At 33.2% G+C, this 14,912-nt stretch overlaps 1 pseudogene; it reads right to left on the reverse strand.

Annotated features, from left to right (window-relative positions):
- Positions 1 to 7,429: 7,429 nt before the first annotated feature.
- Positions 7,430 to 9,329, reverse strand: LOC110822818 (cytochrome P450 94C1 pseudogene; annotated as a pseudogene).
- Positions 9,330 to 14,912: the final 5,583 nt, after the last annotated feature.

Genomic DNA, 14,912 nt, shown 5'->3' on the forward strand with positions numbered 1-14,912 from the left:
AAATATGTGTATTAAAAATGTCAAATGCGGAAGCGAAGTCAAAATTTCGATTAACATCCCTTACACTAAAACCAAAAACGTGCTCAAAATATAAAAGATCAAACTAACTAAAAGAGAAACTCGAAAGTAAAAACTATGAATATGACTATGGAGTCTTTAGGCGTCCCCTTCGTCGTCTTCCTGCGGAACGGGCTCGGGAACAATGTCTTCCTAATATGAAATGATTAAATAAGGAATGAGCTACACTAGCCCAGTAAAGACATCACGATATCTCACCGTCACGGAGGTAAAGGTGGGTAGAAAACACAAAAAGACCAATGGAGCATAATTTACAACAAATCCTTTTATCAATAATAAAACCTTTACCATCCACTTACCTCGGTGAAATTCATAAAATAATATACGAAAGCAATAACATTATCATCATCATGAAATCATATATAACTGTATAACATAATACTTATCACGCCTTTTGTAATTCAATCATTACACAACATATTTTTCCTCTTTTACCAGCCTACTAGTATCCGTGGGGATCCATAGGGGTCCCGCTACCCGTGAACCTTTAACATTTACAACCTGATTCCAGGGCCGTCCCCATACCCCGTCCGGTATGGGCGCCAAAACTATAAACCTCAATACCCCATCCGGTATGAGGGTGAAACGGGCCGTCCCCATACCCCGTCCGGTATGAGAGACCACAATCCCGGTAGGGTTCCCTACGGACCCGGTCCGTCCACCATCTCCCAGGATATCTAGTCAGGCTGATCACATTGTACAATTATCAATTTACATAACCTTTCATTCCCCTTTTTCCTCAGTCAGCATCATCAATTCACACAAACAAGTAAAACAGTAATTTATGCCAAACAAGACAACATACAGCATCGGTTTCTCGGTCATTCAACCCATAATCAATAAAACAATAAAATATGCACACGAAACTATGAAATGAAAACATCAGACCTCATACTGTATTTAAAACTGTAAAATAGGCCAATAAGAGTTAACCGATAAACACACTAGACTCGGGCTCCATTAGCGACCTTGAGCAATTTCACACATTCGTTGATTCAAAAAATACTGTTTTATCATTATTGAACTTTAATACCGTGATAGGAAATAGGGTGAGGGGTCCTTACTCGTTTCGGGGTCCGAACACGGCTTCACAGTGCACCTACAGGCTGTCCCTAATTTTCTCTGAATTTTTCCCAGGGAACTGAAACGCACTACTGGTACCTGCACGTGTTCCAAAAAATCTCAAATTAGACCCAGGGCTCCTTTCGGCCAATATCGCAATTCCGGCACGGCGGCTCCACCGTGCTCCGGCTTGCGGCGGCGATTTGCCTCGGGTTGGCCGTTTTTGGCTACACTTACATCGGTCCCTATGATAAAACAACCCTAGGGCCCTCGGGGGGCCAAAAAATTACGAAAAACCAAAGCTTACCGACGGCGGTGCTCTCGGGTGCGGCGGCTCTCCGGCGAGGTTCGTGTTTTGGTGATTCGGCTCTGATCAACCTGTAGAGAAAAGAATGGTGATCACTGTGATATAAAAATTACATCAAACGGAGGTCGGGAAGGGCCTCATCGGAGGGGAAAACCGAGGAGGGGCGCAGCAGCGCCGCTGGGTTTCGGCCGTATTTTCTGGCCGTTTGGCCGGAATTTTGGCTCCGATTTGGCCACAGGGGAACTCAGCGTGGAAAAACGAGTCGGGGGTATGAAATTTACATCGATCGGCGGTCGAAAATCTCCCCGGTGCGGCGGCGGCTGGCTCCTCCGGCGTCTGGTTCGTCTTCTCCGGCGAGGGCAGGCGGCTAGGGTTTTTGTGGTCAGGTGTGGGGGTTCTATTTATACCCTTTTGCCTTTTGATCTCAGCCGTCCATTTTGATTAAATCTGGGTCGTCCATTTTTGATTGAATCTGGACCGTCTGTGCGCGTGCATCTGGGCTGTCCGTGCGCACGCTTGATCTGGGCTGTCCGTGCGCGTGGGGAGCATCTGGACCGTCCGATCGCGCGCACGCGGATCGCCAACGTGGCCCGTCCTTGGGTCGACGTGGTCTTGCCACGCGGCAAGTCCTGGTTGGCCAGGGCTGCTGACTGGGCCGCTAACGTGGTGCTCTCTTTTTTTTTTAAATTAAACTTAATAAATAAAATTAATAATAAAATCACAAAAATGCCCAATTATTTGGGCGTTACAATTGATAAATGAATTTGTTATGAATTATGTTCCATTGATCGTTTTTGTTTTCTACCAACCTTTATTACTGTGAGAGTGAGATAGTGTGACATCTTCACTGGGCTATTTCAGATCAGGAGAACTTGGTTTCCGAACCCGTTCTACAGGAAGACGGTGAATAGAAGCCTAAAGATTTATTAGTTTTCCTTATAGTATTCATTCATAGTATTTCCTTCAGTTAGTTTATTCTTTCATATCTTTAATATGTTTTAATTATTGTGTAAGGGATGTTAATCATAATCTATTTTATTTCGTTTCCGCACTTAGAATAAATATATACATTTTCTTTTAAATTTTTTAGACTGTTACATAATGTGGTGACTACACATAGTAGAGTTGATAATTTTTCATCGAGGAGATGCGGTAATTACGATAGGGGTAGATGAGTAAGAGTAGGAGAGTGTGGGTAGAAAAGATAGCGTGACCAATGGAACAAGGGGGAAAACTAGGAGATTAGGCATTTAACTAGATTTTCAGGCTATATTTGTGATTTGAATTTACTGTGTTGAGTTTGTGTATACTTATTAGCTATCACTTACAGATGAAGTAGGATCGGAGACTGGACTAGAGTTGCGTGCTTTCGAACCTAGCGTATAGAGGAAATAGAGCAGAGAGTATGACTAGTGAAACGGAATAATTACATAGTTGGTAGCAAGTAACTCATTTTGAAATAAGAAATTGTGAATTCGTAAATTATTATAATGATGGATATACAATGGAGAAATTTTAGAAATTAAATGACTTGATTCAAATATTTTCTATGTGTATGATCGAATTTATTTATGGAATGATACATGTTATGCCACGTATGCTAACAGGGTCCGCTGATGCTAAAAAAAAAAAATCAGGGGGTTACGGTAATCAATTACAATTCATATATCATATAATTTGTAAATATTACATAAAGTAAAATCTAAGAATGATGCACATTATTTTTATTTTTTAATAAAAATACAAAAATATTTTAATATTAATTATAATTTATGTATTATAAAGAGAAATTTTAGATATTATCAACTCAAATTTTAAAAATTATACATAATAGAATTAAAATTTAGTATCATAATATACATAATATTATCTATTTAAAATTTTAAAATATAAAAATAGAATTTAATTTTTAATTGAAATGAAATACTTTATTATTTTTAAGTATAAAAATAATTTTGGTATATAATAATTATTTATTTAAATTTTTAATTATAAAAAATAAATTTAATCTTTAATTAACTATAATTTATATATTATATAATTAATTTTTAAAATTATAACCTGCATATAACACAGGATAAAAATATGGTCGTATATATAAAATTATGAGTTAGCATCGGTTCAAATCCGGATTGGACAAAATTGGATTGAAACTAAACTAATTAAAATTTTTATAAACCAAAGATCATATCAAAGTGAACCAAAATTTGTTAATGTTTATCATTGTATATGAGACTTACCTTTTTATGTACTGAATTGGTAGGCTAAAATGGTAAATCAATAACATTGTTTTGAAATTCATATTTACATAAATGGTAAAATAACCTAGATATATTCGTTTTTTTTTTTGTAAAGTCTTGATTTATGTTGTTTAATTAGTAATTTTTGGACTGAAGATTCGGTCAAACATTTTTCGATCTGATTTTCCAGTGTTAATTAGATAATGTTCACTCATTTATATAAGAATTACCTATTTGTGTATAAAATTAGTAGGGTAAAATGATAAATTGAGTAACAATATTTTGAAATTAATATTAACAAAATAATGAAAAAAACTTAGGCTTATGTATATTATAGGTAGAATCTTGATTGATACTGTAAAGATCCGAAACTTTAAAAAAAATAAATTTATAATCTAAAAGTAAAAGTAAATAATAATGTTAAGGTTTATATTCTTTATACAATAAATTAAATTGTCCAATAAGTATACGAAAATATCCATTCTACATGGTTCATAAAAAACAAACGATAATTAAAGAAAAACAAATAAATAAGTATCATATGGCAAAATTCATTAGCACTTAAAGTGAGTCCGAGATATGTACTACTCACAATCTCTTTACTGATTGGGATCTTGATTTTAGTTTTCTTGATCTAAAATGATTAATGAAATGGTGAGTTACAATAGCTCAGTAAAAATATCACACTAATCACTGATACGAAAAAATTGAAGGTTGATAAAACTAAAAAAAATAACTAATAGAGCCCTTATTTAAGTAAATACATTTAACTTTAAAATTTTTTATTCGATACTTACCGTACAGTTTTTTTCAAAATCAACCTATGAAAACCATTGACCAAATGACATTTTAATTTCATGCATAAACTCAATAATTCTCATTTTTTAACTTACTTACTGGGACTTCTGATGGTCCATAGGAATGTTCCTCTACTTATGAACCCAGTATCAAGATTTGAATATTAACCTGACCGTTTCCAAATTTCGTCCAGTAATAGGTGCCAAAAACACCATCGTCTCGATACACTGTCCAATACGAGGGTGAACTATATCTCTTAACCCTTCCAGTATGGAATTTCTTAGCCCCGTTTGACTGAGATAATGTCCACGGTCGAATTTTCTATGTACTGGGTCCGTCCACCATTTCTCAGGATGCCCAGTAAGTTTTCGTTTATTTAGACTCTCATCGTCCAAATAACCACTAAAATATACCATCATCTCATTTCATTTTTACAAATTAATTCAAATGACACTTAAACAAGTGATATAGTTTAGCATAACAAAAAATAACCAAAATACAAAATAAATAATGCAAGAGGAACCAAATAACTAAATAATCGAGAAAACTATAAAAGTCATCAATTCAATTACACACATTATAATAGTAAGCAAATATAAGTATTACATAAAGATAAATAGAAAATCAGGATAAATGTGAACTAATCAGTTTTGACTCCACTAGTGTCATGTAATATTTTTAGGATTTTTTTAATTTTCACAAAATACACAATTATCGATTATTAATTCTCAATTTACCGTAACCGAGAATAGGGTGAGGGATCCTTATCTGAATCGGTGTTTTAATATGTCGCGCTATCTATCACGCCTCCTAACGGGTCCTGAAATTCCTGAATTTTTATGCGAAAATTCAAATACTCATCACGCAACTAAAAATATGTCAAAAACATGCGAAAATTCAAATACTCGTCACACAACTAAAAATATGCCAAAAACCCCAAATTAGTGTAAAAAATTCTTTCAGGCCAATTTTAGGGTTCTAGCACGGCGATGCTGCTGTGCTCCGGCACTGGCTCTAGCGCCAGCAGCAGTAGTTCGTCTCGACCTGGTCAGTTTTACATGTGTCCCTGCAGAAAAACACATTAAGGAACCTTGATTGGGCAAAAAGTTACAAAAAAAAAAACCAAATCTATCGCCGGGAGGGTCTCTAGGTGCAGCGGCTCCGCCGATTCTCCTTTGCAGTTGGAATTTCTTCTTCAGCTAATCTACACAGAAAAGAAATGTGAACATAATAGTCGAAAAATTGCGTAAAACGGAAAACATGAAGGGGCTCATTGGAGGAATTTTAAGATTTCGGCCGCGGCAACTCCGCCGAACTTTGCCCATGATTTTCAGCTCACCCTCCCTTTTGCTCCGATATAGCTATGGGGAGACTGAAAATCGAATTCCGAGCGGGTAGAAGGGAATTTTACCTTTTTTTTACGATCAACGGTGGCTCTGGTACGGTGGCGGCCTAGGGTCGGTCTCCTTCTCCAGTGGTTGGTCATTCTTCTCCAGCGAGGGCAGGGCGACTAGGTTAATGTTCCCCTGCGATGCGATATTCATATATTCATCTCGCGTCGATCTGAGTCGTCCATTCGCATCGGCGTGGAGTGAAGAGAATTGTCTAATCGTTGCCTGTTTAGGCCGATTGCGTGGACGAATCTGAACCGTTTATCGCAATTGACTTCATCTATTTGATTGCGCATAAGGAGGGAATGCATCTGAGCCGTTCACGCGCGGAGGATCGAATCTCGGCCGTCGAATTGCTGGGCATGCGGATCGCCCGCGTGGCCTCTCCCGTGATGCCAACATCAACGTGTTTTGCCATGCAACATGCTCTGGTTCATCGAGGCTGCTGACTGGGCAGTCCCACGTGACCAAATTTTTTATTTTTGTATTTTAACCTCCTGTTTTCAATTTTTCTTTCAAAAATACTATCTGAACTCAAAATTTTACCCATTTTTTTCGAAATTATTTTCAATTACGTCTCTAATTTATTTTTCTCAAATAATTTAATAAAATTAAATTAAAATAATTCTTTTAATTTTTTTTATAGCACGAAAAATTGATCTCGGGTCAAATTTCGGACCCAGGTATTACAGATACCGTTGGAGTAGTAACTTTGGGGACCGAATATTATATTGAACATTACTCGGTTTTGTTCAATCTGATTTTCTAGTCTAAATTGAATAATCCACATTTTCTATATAAGATGTATCTATTTATGTAGAAAATTAGTAGGTTAAAATGGTAAATCGGTGTTTTAAAATTAATTTTTACAAAAAAAACAGTAAAGCAACCTAGGCCTCTCTATATTCTAGGCAAACCCTTGATTCATACCCTTTTTGTAGCAATTATTTTACTACATATCTAACATTTATTTAAAAGTCATATTTTACCAAATATTATTAATCGGCTCCTAGAAGAAAACGTGAGTAATTGTAATACATACATACAAATATATATACACACACATATATCCACATGAAGAGTCAAAATCTGTCAGCAATACGGGTCCATGGGTATAATATGCACATGCATATATATATGCATATACCTACTACTCAGTTTTTTTTTTTTTTTTTTTGTCTCTATCTCAAAACGTTAACTCAGTTTTTAACCCGTTTTTGTTATTTTAAATAAACAACTTAACAATTTTGCTAATATGAAATTTAGTTTGTTGATTTTAATCCAGCAGATACATTATTAATAAATGTTAATTCAGCTTTTAATCCATTTTTAATCATAATTTGCTAATTTAAAATTTAATTTAGTCACTAATTCACTAATAAACTAAACCCTAAACTCATTAAATAAAGAATTAAGTTTATATCATCATTAAATCATAATATAAAACTTTTAGGTGCAGCACTATCGCCTGAACTGGTGATAGTACTCATCGTTTTTCACAAAAAGAAGAGAGAAAAGGAAGTAAATTTAAGTTTGAATAGCAACCGACATTAACCAGACATTCCGATCATGGTGCGTTAAACACATGTACGCCATTAAAATTACGTTGCTTTGTCTCACGAACAGGCTTTCGCAAGGTTTCAAGAATTGATTGGTGCACTTGGCGCACCATCCCCTACATACCTTAATTTATATATTTACATAAATATACACAAACACCCACTACAGTTCCATATATATATAGAGAGAGAGAGAGAGTCTTACACGATGAATCAAGCTATACACATAGGTGATATATATGAATCTTAGTCATTCATAAGAATCTTATTAAGGAGAAGAAGGAAGATAAGATCTCAGGATGGTAATTGGGATTCTCGTTCTCGTACCAAAACACGGAGACCGCCGTTAAAAGTAGCAGTGAGTCCAGGCGAGAATCGCGGGGTACTGCCTGACGGCGTTAATAAATCAAATTCGAATCGTCGGACAAGTGAAAGTACGACGCTTTTTAGCTCCATTACTGCCATTTCCTTTCCCAAACACACCCTAAAGCCTGCCTGAAAAATAGGGTACTTAAAAGGGTTTTCCGGCAAGAAAACGCCGTCGTTTTTCAACCATCTTTCGGGCTTGAACTGCAAGCAATCAGAACCCCATATGTCCTCCATCCTCCCCATGGCGTAAGGATGGTAAGTAACCCTAGTTCCTTTCTTCACGAAACTCCCGTCTGGTAAAACGTCGTCTTGTACACAGAATTTCGAGTCGAACTGGATTGGTGGGTAAAGTCTCATGCTTTCGTAAACTACAGCGTGAAGATAATGGAGTTGCTTCATTTGTTGAAAGCTTTTAAGCTCCTCGTTTGCTCCGAGAACTCTCTCTGCTTCTACCCTAATGGCTTTCGTTACTTCTGGGTGGTTTGATAATAACCAGAACAAGCTTGTCAAGCCGGAAGCCACCGTATCCCGACCTGCTAAAAGAAAACTTATGACTATATCCCTGAGGTAAGTTTCATCGGTTATGGAAATCATGAAACGAGAAAGAAGATCTTCACGAGTTGAAAACCCCATTTTACGCCTTTGCTTGATCACTTCTCTGGCTAAGATGCTGATAGTTTTAATGGCTTCTTTTAACTGCTTCTCGCTTCCGATGTTCAACATCCGTTTAATCTTCCAGATCGCCGGCAACGCCGTCATAGCTCTCTCGGCGGAAAGCTTTGAAGCCAGGTCAAAAGCGAGAGCAAACTCCGAAATAGGCAGAGTTAATTCTAAACATCTCGGGTCAAGCCCGAATGAAAACCGGCATATGCTGTCAAAAGAGAATCTCCGAAAAACATCTTGCAGATCTGAAACGCCGCCGTTTAGTTCATCTTTTCCTGCAACCGAGGATAATAAGGGGATAAGTCTGTGGTGGATCTCGTAGTTGACGATCTCAAACCCGTAGGATCTTATCGAGACCCTAGCAAGCTCGAGACTCGCCATCTTCTTCTGGAATCGCCATGAATCGCCGTCGACGTTGAATATTCCTCGGCCGAGAAAGTCGCCTAAGATGACGGAAAAGGGTTTCCCTTTCGGGAAATTATCGAACCGGGTTTTTAGCATGTACTCGACGTTATTTGGGTTGGCGGTGATGGTGTTGCCGAGGACATGGATGTGGATGGTCTTGGTGGCCGAGTTTTTCAATAGATCGGCGTACCAATCGCAGAGGTTATCAAATCTTTTTGACCAGCTGAACGTCAGATAAGCATCGCAGACCTCACAGTTGCACCAGAGCTTCCGCTTGATCATCACGATATAGAGAGAAACAGCAAGAAGATAAAGCATGATGAAGCAGATTAAAGAAGAAAGAAGAGGCCCGAGAAGCTGCAAAAGCCAGGAAGCTGCTTCAATCTCCCGCTGATATTCTTCCATTGTCGATGGCAAAATTATCGTCAATATCATGATCATTTAAAAGTAAAACCAAGAAATTTATAAATTAAGCTAAATAAAAGAAATTTAATTAGCATTCAGAGGAGAACAATACGACAAATTATGAAGGTTTTATCATTTAATATGCAATGGGTTCTGAAGTTGCACCTTTTTCAGGTACGTATCATAATTTTTTTTTTTATATATATACTAATTTATTTTCAGTTTCAGTGGCATTCTGTTTATACTGTATGAAATTATATTCTAACGAGAATATTGTCTTCTCGTATTTTTTCTTAAAGAATGGGTCTACTCATATTCTTAATTGATATTTAATATATATTAAATATAAAAATAAAGTTTAAATATATAAGATATATATTTATGTAACGGATATGATTATTAAAAAAATAATTTAAATAATAAAATATGATGCAGCGAGGATGGGACATGAAAACCCCGTGCGCCAAATAATGTTACCCGACGCATCTTTCGCTAATTACCTAGGTTGAGTTATGTCAAGCTGAGCTGGAAATAAATAAAATATTAAATAAAATTATAATAAATTGTTGAATTTATAGTCACGTGTTTTTATTTATATGTTTATTATAAATAAAAAAAATCCAGAGTATATTTTTGTGTGCCCAAAATCAGTAGATGGCAGTCTGAATTAATCTTTTTGAGCTAAACAGCTTTATTGAGGGGGCAAAAATACCTAATAATTTTATCCAAACAAATCCCATCAGCAACAATTAAGTGGAAAACAGATATAAAATCCTAGGAAAATTTTCACCCTCTTACATTTGCCTAACCATATATACCCTTTTTAAAAATGAGTATTTTTACCTTTTCTTTATAAAAAAAAATAGAAACCAAATAAAGATATAAATATTTAGATCATTATTTAAATAAAAAGTTAATCGAATTAAATATTATTTGATTTTATCTACTTTGCTTACCGATCTCGTTTGGACATTGTATTTTCGGTTAATGCAGGGGATTAGTTTGTAAATACCCTCTAGTTCTTCATTAAAAAGTTGTTATATGTATGATATTTGATTAAAAATCCTCATATAACAGTTATTGTGTAAGTTCCATGAGCATTTGCATATTGAACGTTTGTAAAATATCGACTGGCTTAGTTTTCTATTACATAGAAGATCCACTGTTAGCTATTGTATATTTTTTATAGTGGGTCAACGTATAAAAGTAAAAAGTAAGTGTATGTGTTTATTTTAGTGTTGAAGTTGAATAAAGAACTATGATTTAAACTGATTATGAATTATTATACCTTAAATTATTTGTAGCAGACATTGAAAATTTTGTTTATTTTTTATTTTTCATTATTTTTTAATTAAAAAAGTCAATATACTTCTACTAGTATATGACATGAACTCCAATGTTAGTTGGTACACAGTCTAATTTTATATAATTTTATAATAATAAATACTTCTAAACCTAAAGTTATTGTCCAATAATGAGATAACAAACTTGATTATTCTTTTATAAATTAGTCATCATCATCTGTAGCGACTATTTATTAGTTTTAAAATTTTAAAATATCTGTTAAAAAAATAAAAATTAAACTTTTACAAATAAAAATAATTTGTAGGCAGTTGAAATTATAAATGAAATACTATCTTCTTAAAGAATTATTACGAAAATGTTACCTTAAATGTCGTGTAAGCTTGGTAATGTACATATAAGTTATTTTTATTAATAAATTTGGGAGATTGAACTCGTAAGATTATAATATTTAAATTCTTTGTATGAAAAAAGAAACCTTTAATTTTTACGAGTCTGAACCAAATAGTGTTATACATATCAGCATAAAAGAGATCGGTGATGCTATTAGAGGATCTCTCAACTTCACATTACTAATGGAGTAGTCATAAGCCATGTTTTATAATAATTTATGTATAAGTTATATATTAATTAAATACCAACACAACTCGCCCAGCTTGACTCGGCACCACCATGATTCCTCGTCTCCATAACGATAATGATGTCGTTGATTTGCATTGGATGGTGTTGTAAAGTGCGACGAGATGACTCTGAGTCAAGTCGACTGAGCCAAAACAGTCATACATTGTTGATGATTCATCTCTGCTCATCTCACCCTCTCTCCTCAAGCTTCTGTACTGTGTGCTTGGTGGAGAAGAAACGATACACTGATGATATGGACAAAATTTTTCACATCATTAATGGTGGCGTTTATTAACGGATTAACTCTGAATATTTATTTAATATACAAAATAAAAAATAATTTTAAAACTTAAATAAAAAATAATTAAAAATTTGCAATAGTAAAAAAGTAATTTTACTATTTAAACTTTGGTTTATATATAATACATGCTCGTGTTAATAATTACACGCATAGGAAAACTATAGAAAAATGATTTTTGGTTGTATAGTCCCGAGCAGAAAAAGAAATACAGTGGACACGTGCGCACACACATGCATGATTATCAAATATTTAATTAACGTATAAATTCGGTAAATCTAGGTGTGATGTAGAGGACTTCTTTGTCCCATATATAAAATCTTATAATTATTATAATTTTTAAATTCTATAATTAAAATGAAAAAAAAAAGTTTTTTATTTTATATTAAATATTTTACAACCATATAAAACAAAAAATTAAATATTTTAATTCAATGAGAATTTGATGAGTTGATTTGCCATATATAATAATTTAGATTCATCATCTAATTTTCTTAAAAGTATATTGTATAAATAATTTATTTATATAAAACTAATTTTCTTTTTAATGTGTAAAAATATGGGTGTAAAGAATAATATATATACATATATATAGACATGATATATTTACTTGATGTACGAATTAATTATTTTCAGTAAAAAAAAAAAAACAACAACAACAACAACAAAAGAAGAGAGACTACAAAGACATATGCGGTGGCCCAGTGTTCAGAAAATAGGAGGAAGGTGTTGACCGAAATCATAATGAAATGTGACATGTTGACACAGGAGGAATAAAATAGGCAGTGGGGTCCAGGAAAAATAACGCCGAAATTCAACAGGTCATGATATCGTCATTATCAGCTAGTAATTATATAATTTATATAATTAATTTTTACTTCTTATCTATATCCTATGGTCAACTCTTACTGGTCTTAAATTGACATATATATATATAAATATAATTTATTACATAATATAATAAAGTGATATAAGATTATGTTAATGATGATGCAAAATTTAAGTTCTTTAATGGTAGAGATTCTTGAATTAATTAGGAAATTAATTGGACCATTATTTATTATTGATTTCGTATATATATATATATATATATATAAATATATATTTGGAAGGTAATTAATTGCTTGAATAATATTGTTTTATTATTAATTTACCATGTATAAAATATTATTTGTTAAGTACTACAAATCAAACGGCATGAAAGCTTAGTAAATTATTTAAATGGGTAATGCTTATCTCTACCAACCAAACTGCTAGCTTTTTTAAATATTGTCTCATAATTTTAAAAAATAATTAACTAAAATCAAATTGTAATAAACTATTTTTAAAATTAAATAATTAATACTATTAATATATATATATATAATTGATAAGGTCTATTTTTGTACTGAGTACACGTGATTAAAATCAATAAATAATTTTTATACAAAAAACAAATTAAGAAAGAACAAAAGAGGTTAATATTATTTAATTTAATGAACCGTAACTAAATCAAACTATTTTAATTATTAATTTAAAATTTTAATGGCATAATATAAAAATATATAATTGCTATAATAATATTATTAAATAACAAATTAGAAGTAGTTATAATTATTTTATTTTCTTCTAATTACTTTAATAAGTTTTCTTTAATTAAATTATCAATTATTTTATTTGGCATGTGAATTTCTCTCTCCTTGTCTTTGTTTAGTCCATGTCATCTGACAATATATATCAACCTTAGTAATTATAACATATATAACTACACATAACCTTAATAATTATTATAAAATAATTGATTGAATGTGACAACCAAAAACAATGTACAATTTTTATTGGCCTAAAAAAACGTATAGAGTACTGATAATTGATTGAATTTATGGAATATGTGATTGGTTCAAAATTTTAACATACTATTATTATTTTAATTAAAAATATTTAATTATTATGAAATATTATTTTTATTTAAAATTTTATATAAATTTATTAAGATTTACTTTAAATTAATCAATGCAGTCTCACAAGTATAATAATAAATTAAATATTCAGTTTTATTTAATTAAATATTATAAATTAATTATTTTTAATTTATAATATATTCATAGAATATAAAGTAAGAAATTCTAACATTTTTAATAAAATTCAAACTCAAAATTTTTAAATAAAATAAAAAAATTTAATCCATTAAATCATAAAATCATTAGTTACTCTTAAGTTTAGTTAACTCGCATTATATATATATATATGCAAAAAAATAATATACTAATTGTAATATTCGGATTCGAAAATTGATTCGGGATGATTTTTTTACTTTTTATAAAAAAATATATTTAATTTAATTTAATTTTATTAAATTTTTGAGAAAAATGAATTATGGACAAAATTAAAATTTCTTTTTGAAAAAAATAGGTAAAATTTTGAAATCGGTAGATCTTTGTAAAAAAAAAATTAAAAACAGGGGGTTAAAATATAAAAAAAAAAAATCGGCCACATAGAACAACTCAGTCAGCAGCTCCGACAAATCAGAACATGTCGTGTGGCAACCTTACTGACATCGGCACCATGCGGAAAGCTACACGGACGATCTGCGTGCCCAATGATCCAAAAGCCCAGATCTCATCTCGCGTGCGTGAACAGACCAGATGCGTTCTTTTTTTAGACGCGATTGAACGGTTGGATTCAATCTAATCGTGTAGTCCATATTTATTCTCCGAATAATATAGATCCAACGGACGAGAAAAGGCCACATCTCCTCGAACGAATGACCCAGATCCACATGGGACGAGTATTTAAGCATTGCGTTCTAGGGAACCCTAACCCTAGCCATCCTACCCTCGCCAGAGAAGAAGAACCAACACTAGATAAGGAGGCCGACCAGCCACTATTGTCGCACCGAAGCTACCGCCGACTGCCAAAAAATGTAAATTTTTCCTCTTCCCGCTCGAAATTCAATTTTGAATCTCCCTGTGACTATATATATCAGAGTAAAAGGGACGACAGATGAGCGAGAAATCATGGCCAAAGCTCGGCAGAGCTGCCGTGGCTGAAATCCTAAAAACTCCTCCGATGAGCCTTTTCTCGTTTATTGTTTCATACAATTTTTTGACTATTGTGTTTACTGTTCCTTTTTGTATAGGTTAGATGAAGAAGAAACCCCAACTGCGAAGGTCAACTAGTGGAGCCGTCGCACCTGGAGACCCCTCCTGCCGGTAGGTTTGGTTTTTTTATTTTTCTGGTCAACCAAAGATTCCGAACATGTTTCTTCGCAGGGAGACATATAAAATTGGCCAAAACTGCCTAGGTCGAGGCGAACTGCCAACATGAGCGGCGGAGCCAGGGCCGTCGTGCCAGAATCTTAAAATTGGCCTAAAAAGATTTTCGACATCGATTTTGAATTTTTGGGTACGTGACGAGTATTTTAATTTTTGCATA

The sequence above is a fragment of the Carica papaya genome, chromosome 8 (assembly GCF_054855325.1).
Source record: "Carica papaya isolate Zhongbai chromosome 8, ASM5485532v1, whole genome shotgun sequence".
Classification (NCBI taxonomy): Eukaryota; Viridiplantae; Streptophyta; class Magnoliopsida; order Brassicales; family Caricaceae; genus Carica; species Carica papaya.